The sequence below is a fragment of the Pleurodeles waltl genome, chromosome 3_1 (assembly GCF_031143425.1).
Source record: "Pleurodeles waltl isolate 20211129_DDA chromosome 3_1, aPleWal1.hap1.20221129, whole genome shotgun sequence".
In the NCBI taxonomy this organism is placed as follows: Eukaryota; Metazoa; Chordata; class Amphibia; order Caudata; family Salamandridae; genus Pleurodeles; species Pleurodeles waltl.
The window spans coordinates 284,649,042-284,662,206 of record NC_090440.1 but is presented as its reverse complement, the minus strand read 5'-3'; the positions used below and the strand labels follow the sequence as shown (position 1 = coordinate 284,662,206).

Here is a 13,165-nt window from a genome sequence, read left to right as displayed (position 1 = left end):
CCCGTTTCTGTCCCACTGTTAGGTTTTCCACTCTAGTTCACTCTTTCATCTCCGTATTCCATGCCTAGGAACAGAGAGTTACAAGAACTCCTTTTTGGAAAGCCACTATATTGCAACAATAAATCAAAATTGTTGCAACTTTGTTAGTTTCTTCCAAGAACAAGGGAATCGCCAGAATGCGGCTAGACTGCAACAAGTACTGTTTATTATTGATTGCACTCACTGCATAGGTTAAATGGAAGACATTAGGCAACGAACCAATTCCAAGAATAAGCGGTACTCTTACCATGACCCTTGTTACTGGGGATATCCAGTGTTTAATTTGCAATAAAATATGTGCTGGGGCCCTCGTCAGGCCACTGCACCTTCAACCACCCATTGCCCACGCCAGCGCTGCCAACCACATTGCCTACACCGTTTCTAACCATAACACTCCTTTACAGGTGATAATGTAGACTATTCCAGGCCCCCCAAAGCTGTATGAATGGCTTGGGTGACAGAAATTAATCTTTATTTAATATATATTCAAATAATAAACAGTTGTTCCTCCGCTATCTCTTAACTACGCAGCAGCACATTGTGACACACTGTCATAAGTGCTGGTGTTCACAGTTAAGTGCCGATGCTGAGCACCAAAAAGCACTGGGGATACCTGGTTTACATAATCAAGTATCTTATAGCACAAAGGACAGCCAACCCAGCACAAATTAAATTTAATCAAAAATGATCTTTAACAATGTTTTAGAAATGCAAACATTTAGTCTTCAGAAGTCCGTTACATGAAAGCAGACCTGCTTTTCTATTAAACCCATACTTGCAGTTTGATTTAAAAAAAAAAACAAAAAAAACCTTTGTAGGAAGTTGGCTCTGTATGTGCTATTTCAAAGTAAGGAGTAGCATGCACAGAGTCCAAGGGTTCCCCTTAGAGGTAAAATAGTGGTAAAAATAGATAATACTAATGCTCTATTTTGTGGTAGTGTGGTCGAGCAGTAGGCTTATCCAAGGAGTAGTGTTAAGCATTTGTTGTACATACACATAGACAATAAATGAGGTACACACACTCAGAGACAAATCCAGCCAATAGGTTTTTATATAGAAAAAATATATGTTCGATGGCATCTGTCGCTGTAGATACGCATGTTCTGCAATAGCTCGCCATCTGGTGTTGGGCCGGAGTGTTACAAGTTGTTTTTCTTCGAAGAAGTCTTTCGAGTCACGGGACCGAGTGACTCCTCCTTTTGTCTCCATTGCGCATGGGCGTCGACTCCATCTTCGATTGTTTTTTTTCCGCCATCGGGTTCGGACGTGTTCCTGTCGCTCCGAGTTTCGGAACGGAAAAAATTAGTTAATTTCGGAAGATTTTCGTCGGTATTGTTGCGTTCGGGATCGGCGTACTTAGATTCCACACCGCATCGAAGATCGAAGAGCTCCGGTGCCCTTCGGGGTAGTTTTTCGATCCTCCGTCGGGGCCTGGTCGGCCCGACCGCGTGCTGAAGAACGCCGATGGAACGGACCCCGTTCCGTTTCTGCCCCAAATGCCACAATAAATACCCCTACACAGACCAACACTTGGTCTGCAACCTGTGCCTGTCACCTGAGCACAGCGAAGACACCTGCGAGGCCTGTCGTGCGTTCCGGTCCCGAAAAACACTCCGAGACCGTCGAGCCAGAAGACTTCAAATGGCGTCCGCACCGACAGCCCAACGGGAGTTCGAGGAACAAGAAGAGGAAGGTTCCTTCTCGATCCAAGACTCAGACTCCGAAGGATTCGACGATACACAAACCGTGAGTAAGACGTCGAAAACCACACAAAGAAACATTTACAAGGCCCAGGGGACGCCACTGCCACCAGGCCATGGCTCGACCCATAAATTCGGTGACCGACCTTCGGCACCGAAAAAGGCCCAAACAGTGCCGAGATCGTCCGACTCCGGTCGAGACACAGGCACGCAGCCTTCTCGGGACCGAGAAAGTGCTGGAGACAAGCCTCGACACCGAGATGCCGGTGTCGACACGGCTCGACGCCGAGACAGCGGCACCGAAACAGATCGACGCCGAGAGGTTTCGGCCCCGAAAAGGAAAAAAGTCACCTCGGAGCCGAAAAAACACGCAGACAAAGTTTCGATGCCGAAACACACTGCAAGCGACCCAGCTTCAGGCTCTTATACAGAAGAGCACTCGCTAACCTCCCAAATGCAAAAGCATAGGTTTGAGGAAGAGCTACAAGCAACTGATGTGGACCATACGCAAAAGCGTATCTTCATTCAGCAGGGGACAGGAAAAATAAGCACCCTTCCCCCCATTAGGAGAAAGAGAAGGTTGGAGTTCCAGACGGAACAAGCACCACAACCAAAAGTGGTGAAAAGAGTTACACCACCACCCTCTCCTCCGCCCGTAATTAACGTTTCACCAGCACAAACGCCATCACACTCCCCAGCTCACACCACCATGAGCCAGGGTGACCAAGATCAGGACGCATGGGACCTATACGACGCCCCAGTGTCAGATAACAGCCCGGAGGCATACCCTACAAAACCATCTCCACCAGAAGACAGCACCGCGTACTCTCAGGTGGTGGCTAGAGCAGCACAATTTCACAACGTAAGCCTCCACTCAGAACAGGTCGAGGATGATTTCTTGTTCAACACACTCTCCTCCACCCACAGCTCATACCAAAGCCTGCCTATGCTCCCTGGTATGCTCCGGCACGCAAAAGACATATTTAAGGACCCAGTCAAAAGTAGGGCAATCACACCAAGGGTGGAAAAAAAGTATAAGCCGCCTCCTACGGACCCGGTTTTCATCACAACACAGCTGCCACCAGACTCTGTTGTTGTAGGAGCAGCTAGGAAAAGGGCCAACTCTCACACATCTGGAGATGCACCACCCCCAGATAAAGAAAGCCGCAAGTTCGATGCAGCTGGTAAGAGAGTCGCAGCACAAGCTGCAAACCAGTGGCGCATCGCGAACTCCCAGGCACTACTTGCGCGCTATGACAGAGCCCACTGGGACGAGATGCAACATCTCATCGAACATCTGCCCAAAGACTTCCAAAATAGGGCAAAACAAGTGGTTGAGGAGGGACAGGCCATCTCCAACAACCAGATACGTTCCTCCATGGACGCTGCAGATACAGCTGCACGGACAATTAATACATCTGTAACTATCAGAAGGCATGCATGGCTCCGAACGTCTGGATTTAAACCAGAGATTCAACAAGCAGTTCTCAATATGCCTTTTAATCAAAAAGAACTGTTCGGTCCAGAAGTGGACACAGCGATTGAGAAACTCAAAAAAGATACGGACACTGCCAAAGCCATGGGCGCGCTCTACTCCCCGCAGAGCAGAGGGAATTACAGCACATTCCGTAAAACGCCCTTTCGAGGGGGGTTTCGGGGTCAAAGCACACAAGCCAGCACCTCACAAGCGACACCGTCCACTTACCAGGGACAGTATAGAGGAGGTTTTCGGGGACAATATAGAGGAGGGCAATTCCCTAGAAATAGAGGGAGATTTCAAAGCCCCAAAACCCCTACTACTAAACAATGACTCACATGTCACTCACCCCCTCCACACAACACCAGTGGGGGGAAGAATAGGTCATTGTTACAAAGCATGGGAGGAAATCACTACAGACACTTGGGTTCTAGCAATTATCCAACATGGTTATTGCATAGAATTTCTACAATTCCCTCCAAACATACCACCAAAAGCACAAAATTTAACAACACACCATTCCAATCTCCTGGAGATAGAAGTGCAGGCACTATTGCAAAAGAATGCAATCGAAATAGTGCCAAACACACAAATAAACACAGGAGTTTACTCACTGTACTTTCTGATACCAAAGAAGGACAAAACGCTGAGACCAATCCTAGACCTCAGAGTAGTGAACACTTTCATCAAATCAGACCACTTCCACATGGTCACACTACAAGAAGTATTGCCATTGCTAAAACTGCACGACTACATGGCAACTTTAGACCTCAAGGATGCTTATTTCCATATACCAATACACCCATCGCACAGAAAATACCTAAGGTTTGTATTCAAAGGAATACATTACCAATTCAAGGTACTGCCTTTCGGATTAACAACCGCACCAAGAGTCTTTACCAAATGTCTAGCAGTAGTCGCAGCACACATAAGAAGGCAGCAAATACATGTGTTCCCATATCTAGACGACTGGCTAATCAAGGCCCATTCGTTCATACAGTGCTCAAATCACACAAATCAGATCATACAAACCCTCTTCAAACTCGGGTTCACCGTCAATTTCACAAAATCCAAAATTCTGCCACGCAAGGTACAACAATACCTGGGAGCCATAATAGACACATCAAAGGGAGTAGCCACTCCAAGTCCACAAAGAATTCAAAATTTCAACACCATCATACAACGCATGTATCCAACACAAAAGATACAGGCAAAGATGGTATTACAACTCCTAGGCATGATGTCATCATGCATAGCCATTGTCCCAAACGCAAGACTGCACATGAGGCCATTACAACAATGCCTAGCATCACAGTGGTCTCAAGCACAGGGTCACCTTCTAGATCTGGTGTTAATAGACCGCCAAACTTACCTCTCGCTTCTGTGGTGGAACAACATAAATTTAAACAAGGGGCGGCTTTTCCAAGACCCAGTGCCACAATACGTAATAACAACAGATGCTTCCATGACAGGGTGGGGAGCACACCTCGATCAACACAGCATACAAGGACAATGGAACGTACATCAAACAAAACTGCATATCAATCACCTAGAACTTCTAGCAGTTTTTCAAGCACTAAAAGCTTTCCAACCAATAATAGTTCACAAATACATTCTCGTCAAAACAGACAACATGACAACAATGTATTATCTAAACAAGCAGGGAGGGACGCACTCCACGCAGTTAAGCCTGCTAGCACAAAAAATTTGGCATTGGGCAATTCACAACCAAATTCGCCTAATTGCACAGTTTATACCAGGGATACAAAATCAACTCGCAGACAATCTCTCTCGAGATCACCAACAAGTCCACGAATGGGAAATTCACCCCCAAATTCTGAACACTTATTTCAAACTCTGGGGAACACCTCAGATAGACTTGTTTGCGACAAGGGAGAACGCAAAATGCCAAAACTTCGCATCCAGGTACCCACACAAACAATCCCAAGGCAATGCCCTATGGATGAACTGGTCAGGGATATTTGCTTACGCTTTTCCTCCTCTCCCTCTCCTTCCTTACCTGGTAAACAAACTCAGTCAAAGCAAACTCAAACTCATATTGATAGCACCAACTTGGGCAAGGCAACCCTGGTACACAACGCTGCTAGACCTATCAGTGGTACCCTGCATCAAATTGCCCAACAGGCCAGATCTGTTGACACAGCACAACCAAAAGATCAGACACCCAGATCCAGCATCGCTGAATCTAGCAATCTGGCTCCTGAAATCCTAGAATTCGGGCACTTACAACTTACCCAAGAATGTATGGAAGTCATAAAACAAGCAAGAAGGCCATCCACCAGGCACTGCTATGCAAGTAAATGGAAGAGGTTTGTTTGCTACTGCCATATTAATCAAATACAACCATTACACACAACTCCAGAACATGTAGTGGGTTACTTGCTTCACTTACAAAAATCTAACCTAGCTTTCTCTTCCATTAAGATTCACCTTGCAGCAATATCTGCATACCTGCAGACTACCTATTCAACTTCCCTATATAGAATACCAGTCATTAAAGCATTCATGGAGGGCCTTAGGAGAATTATACCACCAAGAACACTACCTGTTCCTTCATGGAACCTAAATGTTGTCCTAACTAGACTTATGGGTCCACCTTTTGAACCCATGCACTCCTGCAACATACAGTTCCTAACCTGGAAGGTGGCATTTCTCATCGCCATTACTTCCCTGAGAAGAGTAAGCGAGATTCAGGCGTTCACTATACAGGAACCTTTTATACAACTACACAAAAATAAAGTCGTCCTAAGGACCAATCCTAAATTTTTGCCAAAGGTTATTTCACCGTTCCATCTAAATCAAACAGTGGAACTTCCAGTGTTCTTTCCACAGCCAGATACCGTAGCTGAAAGGGCACTACATACATTAGATGTCAAAAGAGCATTGATGTATTACATTGACAGAACAAAGAACATCAGAAAGACTAAACAACTCTTTATTGCATTTCAAAAACCTCATGCAGGAAACCCAATTTCAAAACAAGGTATAGCCAGATGGATAGTTAAATGCATCCAAATCTGCTACCTTAAAGCTAAACGACAGCTGCCCATTACACCAAGGGCACACTCAACCAGAAAGAAAGGTGCTACCATGGCCTTTCTAGGAAACATCCCAATGCAAGAAATATGTAAGGCAGCCACATGGTCTACGCCTCACACATTCACCAAGCACTACTGTGTAGACGTGTTATCCGCACAACAAGCCACAGTAGGTCAAGCCGTATTAAGGACATTATTTCAAACTACTTCCACTCCTACAGGCTAATCCACCGCTTTTGGGGAAATAACTGCTTACTAGTCTATGCAGAACATGCGTATCTACAGCGACAGATGCCATCGAACTGAAAATGTCACTTACCCAGTGTACATCTGTTCGTGGCATCAGTCGCAGTAGATTCGCATGTGCCCACCCGCCTCCCCGGGAGCCTGTAGCAGTTTGGAAGTTACCTTCAATTATTTATATATGTATCATCTCAACCTTAAATAGGTGCATACTTAGTCACTCCATTGCATGGGCACTATTACTACAATTCAACTCCTACCTCACCCTCTGCGGGGAAAAACAATCGAAGATGGAGTCGACGCCCATGCGCAATGGAGACAAAAGGAGGAGTCACTCGGTCCCGTGACTCGAAAGACTTCTTCGAAGAAAAACAACTTGTAACACTCCGGCCCAACACCAGATGGCGAGCTATTGCAGAACATGCGAATCTACTGCGACTGATGCCACGAACAGATGTACACTGGGTAAGTGACATTTTCATTTCTTAGTTTATTTTAAGAACCACAGGTTCAAATTCTACATGTAATATCTCATTCGAAAGGTATTGCAGGTAAGTACTTTAGGAACTTCAAATCATCAAAATTGCATGTATACTTTTCGAGTTATTCACAAATAGCTGTTTTAAAAGTGGACACTTAGTGCAATTTTCACAGTTCCTAGGGGAGGTAAGTATTTGTTAGGTTAACCAGGTAAGTAAGACACTTACAGGGCTTAGTTCTTGGTCCAAGGTAGCCCACCGTTGGGGGTTCAGAGCAACCCCAAAGTCACCACACCAGCAGCTCAGGGCCGGTCAGATGCAGAGTTCAAAGTGGTGCCCAAAACACATAGGCTAGAATGGAGAGAAGGGGGTGCCCCGGTTCCGGTCTGCTTGCAGGTAAGTACCCGCGTCTTCGGAGGGCAGACCAGGGGGGTTTTGTAGGGCACCGGGGGGGACACAAGCCCACACAGAAATTTCACCCTCAGCGGCGCGGGGGCGGCCGGGTGCAGTGTAGAAACAAGCGTCGGGTTCGCAATGTTAGTCTATGAGAGATCTCGGGATCTCTTCAGCGCTGCAGGCAGGCAAGGGGGGGGGTTCCTCGGGGAAACCTCCACTTGGGCAAGGGAGAGGGACTCCTGGGGGTCACTTCTCCAGTGAAAGTCCGGTCCTTCAGGTCCTGGGGGCTGCGGGTGCAGGGTCTCTCCCAGGCGTCGGGACTTAGGATTCAAAGAGTCGCGGTCAGGGGAAGCCTCGGGATTCCCTCTGCAGGCGGCGCTGTGGGGGCTCAGGGGGGACAGGTTTTGGTACTCACAGTATCAGAGTAGTCCTGGGGTCCCTCCTGAGGTGTTGGATCTCCACCAGCCGAGTCGGGGTCGCCGGGTGCAGTGTTGCAAGTCTCACGCTTCTTGCGGGGAGCTTGCAGGGATCTTTAAAGCTGCTGGAAACAAAGTTGCAGCTTTTCTTGGAGCAGGTCCGCTGTCCTCGGGAGTTTCTTGTCTTTTTGAAGCAGGGGCAGTCCTCAGAGGATGTCGAGGTCGCTGGTCCCTTTGGAAGGCGTCGCTGGAGCAGGATCTTTGGAAGGCAGGAGACAGGCCGGTGAGTTTCTGGAGCCAAGGCAGTTGTCGTCTTCTGGTCTTCCGCTGCAGGGGTTTTCAGCTAGGCAGTCCTTCTTCTTGTAGTTGCAGGAATCTAATTTTCTAGGGTTCAGGGTAGCCCTTAAATACTAAATTTAAGGGCGTGTTTAGGTCTGGGGGGTTAGTAGCCAATGGCTACTAGCCCTGAGGGTGGGTACACCCTCTTTGTGCCTCCTCCCAAGGGGAGGGGGTCACAATCCTAACCCTATTGGGGGAATCCTCCATCTGCAAGATGGAGGATTTCTAAAAGTTAGAGTCACTTCAGCTCAGGACACCTTAGGGGCTGTCCTGACTGGCCAGTGACTCCTCCTTGTTTTTCTCATTATTTTCTCCGGCCTTGCCGCCAAAAGTGGGGCCTGGCCGGAGGGGGCGGGCAACTCCACTAGCTGGAGTGTCCTGCTGGGTTGGCACAAAGGAGGTGAGCCTTTGAGGCTCACCGCCAGGTGTGACAATTCCTGCCTGGGGGAGGTGTTAGCATCTCCACCCAGTGCAGGCTTTGTTACTGGCCTCAGAGTGACAAAGGCACTCTCCCCATGGGGCCAGCAACATGTCTCGGTTTGTGGCAGGCTGCTAAAACTAGTCAGCCTACACAGATAGTCGGTTAAGTTTCCGGGGGCACCTCTAAGGTGCCCTCTGGGGTGTATTTTACAATAAAATGTACACTGGCATCAGTGTGCATTTATTGTGCTGAGAAGTTTGATACCAAACTTCCCAGTTTTCAGTGTAGCCATTATGGTGCTGTGGAGTTCGTGTTTGACAAACTCCCAGACCATATATTCTTATGGCTACCCTGCACTTACAATGTCTAAGGTTTTTGTTTAGACACTGTAGGGGTACCATGCTCATGCACTGGTACCCTCACCTATGGTATAGTGCACCCTGCCTTAGGGCTGTAAGGCAGGGTGTCTTACCTATACTGCATAGGCAGTGAGAGGCTGGCATGGCACCCTGAGGGGAGTGCCATGTCGACTTACTCGTTTTGTCCTGACTAGCACACACAAGCTGGCAAGCAGTGTGTCTGTGCTGAGTGAGAGGTCTCCAGGGTGGCATAAGACATGCTGCAGCCCTTAGAGACCTTCCTTGGCATCAGGGCCCTTGGTACTAGAAGTACCAGTTACAAGGGACTTATCTGGATGCCAGGGTCTGCCAATTGTGGATACAAAAGTACATTTTAGGTGAAGGAACACTGGTGCTGGGGCCTGGTTAGCAGGGTCCCAGCACTCTTCTCAGTCAAGTCAGCATCAGTATCAGGCAAAAAGTGGGGGGTAACTGCAACAGGGAGCCATTTCTTTACAACCTTTAATTATTCTCCAAAGAAAAATGTCCTTTCATTTTATTTAAAAAAAAATACATATATATTTTTCTTTTCTTCTAAAAACAAAGTGCAGCACTCCAAAAGACTTCGTCGAATTCTTTAATGTGTTCCAGAACAACCCATCATCACCACCAACGCATTTCTACTATCGCAGTCTTGATCAATATATATAATAATTCTTTCCTTCTATATAGTAGTTTTATTTTTAGAAAATAAGTGGTCCCTAAACATCAGCTTGTAAATCCATCAAGTACCTGTACAGACGACTCGCACAGTCCAGATATTACCATGTCATCCAAAATGGCAAAAATGCCAATATTACCCATATTATGCCAAAGATGCTGAAAGTATTTCGGACTAGTAATATGCCGGGGGCAACCAGGATGCCAAAGGAGGTCACACTTATCACTGATGCTTACAGAATGACAAAGATGGATGCCATGATTAAAGAAATCCCAAAATATGCTATGGATAACCATTATTATGCTAGAGCCACACTTTCACTCCAGCTCCTTCCGTTGCACATTCTAGTGACTCCATCTTTGCATGCTTTTCTTCCTGTTCACACATACAAATTATGACTGCTAAAGTGGGGCCTGCAACATGACCAGTCTCCATGTGTCTCTCCTAGATTCAGCATACACAGAAATGGGATAAGTCCCTATAAAGCAATATAGGAGTTGGGCCAACAGTTAGAATAAGACACACATTGGCATAGCCAATAGGTCTTGCCTACACAAGATCTACTGGCTTCGTCAGTGATTATTTTTTTTGCCATGTTGTACAGCAGTGCAGCTGTTGTGCAGTATGGTTATGTGACTTATAAAAAAAAATCAATGACACTTTCAGCGCTGGCCAGGTCATAGCACTTTTTTCCTTCTTACGTTCAACCATGTTGAACAGCAGCCGTGCTGCTGTACAACATGGCTAGAAAAAAACACTGACAAAGTCAGTAGATCTCGAGTATGCAAGACCTATTGGCTTTGTCAATGCTTGTTTTCTCATTTGCATTCTAATCCCTTTTCCTTTTTATCTTTTTGACAGAATTCCAGAGCTCTTGATAGGATACAGAGATGGTGACCTTTCCTCGTGAGGACACAGACAACGAAACGTTTTTTGAAGACACAAATATGACAGGAAAAAAAAACACTTGAAGCAAGAAACCCAAAATGCAATCTTATGATCAAAGCAAGTGGTCAGCACCTGCGTCAGAAGGGAAAATGCACACATCTTCAGATGCCATTTCAACCCATGGAATAACGGAGCATATCATTCTGTTGCAAGCCGTGTGTCGCTTCTGCACAATCAGACTCTGTCGCGGTCTCTCCACCTCGGGTGGAAGTTGCCTTGTGCCTAAACTGAATTGACAAATGCATTGTATCTACAAATGTTATTTATTGTTACGGAACTGTTGTAAAGGTCGTCTTATAAAGGGAAAGCGTTCTCATATTAAAAGCTGAACTGGAAGCTTCAGCTGATGCCAGCATTTGTAAAACTGTTCACGCGCAGAGAACAAAGCAGTGGCAACCTTTAACCCTTAGCATTCCCAGCATACCTATTAGTGTCTTAAAAAAGGGAAGGAAAAGACTTCTGCTGCCCTTTCCATTCCTTTTGCCATATGGATAAATTTCCATGCAATAGCAAAATATTCCTTGGTATTGAGTTTTTTAATGTTATTTTCGGTCTCTGGTTACCTGAACAGTTATGGTCATAGTTAGCCCTCCATATGGAGCTCCATCTAATAGCTTTTATCTAATCGCGTTTGTAGAAAAGGTTTCATCCTGGAGCAATACTGTGACCGTAGCATTTATTTAGAAGAAAATGTCAACCCTCCTCCCTCAAATCTATACTTTTCCTTACATTTTTTTAAATTTGTAAGTAATACAAAACCTCTTATGCTTCTAGGCTTCATGGTAGAACTTGCAGTGTGATGCAGAGCTGGGAGGGGCAGGGAGAATCTACTTTTGTTAGAATTGCTTTGTTTTCCAAGCAGTACGTACTACATGTAGAACATGTAAAGTGTTGGCTGTAAGTAAGCACAAAATACATCAAAATACAAAAGAGCTTCTCAGGCTATGATTATGGTGAACCAACGAGACCCCACGTTCACCATGGCAGGTAATGTGATGCACAAACCACAGCTGTTGGCTAATTGCATTATGAAACACGAGGGCAATGGTCACCAGCCTTTCTGTACTGTACACTTCAATTATCTTGTCATCTGCGTAGTGTATATCTGCGGCGAGGGACTCCATGTGCGATTTAATCAGTTGCAAACAAACCACCCTCTCCTCAGAAAAGCCTTGTTAGCATTAAACATGACAATGTTGGTCGAGTGGAACACTTTGTACTAGTTCCTGATCTCACGAGATTGCTAAAAATCCCTTTGAACTTCCATGTAAACAGTCTTCCTCTCCGGTGAACATGGGAGACAAGGTTGTCTTTGCTTGTGTTCGAAAACTGCCCTTCACCAGTGGCGATTTCCTAGAACATAAGCAGACTGGCTCATGACTAAATATCTTAAGAACAAAAAAAACTGCAAAAACAGGCTTACAGAGAAAATTAGATCATGTTTTGGATGGTTGCTAACAAATTAATTATTTGTAAATTTAACTGACTGTTTTCAGTTCCTTTTTTATTTTGCATATAGTATCAAATAACATCTTGATGATATCTGTGGCCTTGTTCTTCTTTTCAGTGTTTATCAGCATAACAGAAGTTGTTGCTTATGACGTGTGAAAGTGATCACGTTCCACTGCCTGGCCTCTTTCCTTTTAAGCCTGTTTCTAAGCTTGTTGTCTTTTTGGCTATATTAGACTTTGCAGTATGCCCAGAAGCTTTCCTTCATAAAATAGAGAGAAAAAAACATTTGGCTTATTTTTCACTGTAGCTAGTCTTTTATACAATAATCTTGTAAGAACATTTCTTGAATTCTAAATATTACTCTTTCTAGATTTTTGAAATCGAAAAAGTTTTCAGTAAAAAGTTTCTTACTTTATTTTACTATATTAGGTAGTAAAAATTTAGGGTTATTTACCATAACCTGTTCATTAATATCAGAAATTTACAATAGCATTTTAAGAACATAGTAGGGTTCTAGCATACCGTGTAGTACCTATGGAGTATTGTAAGAGCTAAATGTCCGAGATGAACTGCTTCTCATCTTGTTCTCCAGTTTCCATTGTTGGTTTATTGCCGATTTGTACTCTGTGTCAAAGTTCAAGGTATTGTTGATGAACCTTTTCAACCAGCAGCAAGACGTTCAAATTTTTTCTGTCCATGTAACAGAAAACACAATATGTATATAACATTTATGTAGCAATAAATGTGCCATCTTTTTTAACAAGGTAAATCAATGGTCTTTATTTTAGATATTTCATCACACCGAGAAAATGTGCCGTTCCCTTTTTCCATCTCTTAGCAGAATGTGCATTAGTACCCCCATCAGGTACCCAAGTTGCTTATTACTATTCAATTAGCCCGACCTGTTATTTTCTTTCTCTTGTCCTCGTTTCCCTTTCCCACACTGATCTTAATTTAAAGTGTTCACTCCGTCCCTTTTTTGTCTGTGATGTAATCGCTGGTCAAACTTGTCTTGTTTCAAAATGCCTTTTCTTTATTTCCTTTTTTGTTGTAGTGATTCTGTTTCTTTTTTTTCTTCTTTTGTGCACACTTTGCAAACATAAATGGTTCTGCAGTGTTAGAAAGCAGATTTTTTTT

General features: G+C 44.8%; 1 protein-coding gene across 10 annotated transcripts in view; it reads left to right on the top strand.

Moving 5' to 3' along the window:
• The window catches only part of TCF12 (transcription factor 12), a 641,728-nt gene extending 628,937 nt beyond the window's left edge, over positions 1-12,791 (top strand). For all 10 annotated transcript variants that reach the window (XM_069222409.1, XM_069222403.1, XM_069222408.1 and 7 more), the window contains one exon: positions 10,490-12,791. The gene's annotated coding sequence lies outside the window, so the exon portion shown is untranslated. The remainder of the gene's footprint in view (positions 1-10,489) is intronic.
• The last annotated feature ends 374 nt before the right edge of the window (positions 12,792-13,165 follow it).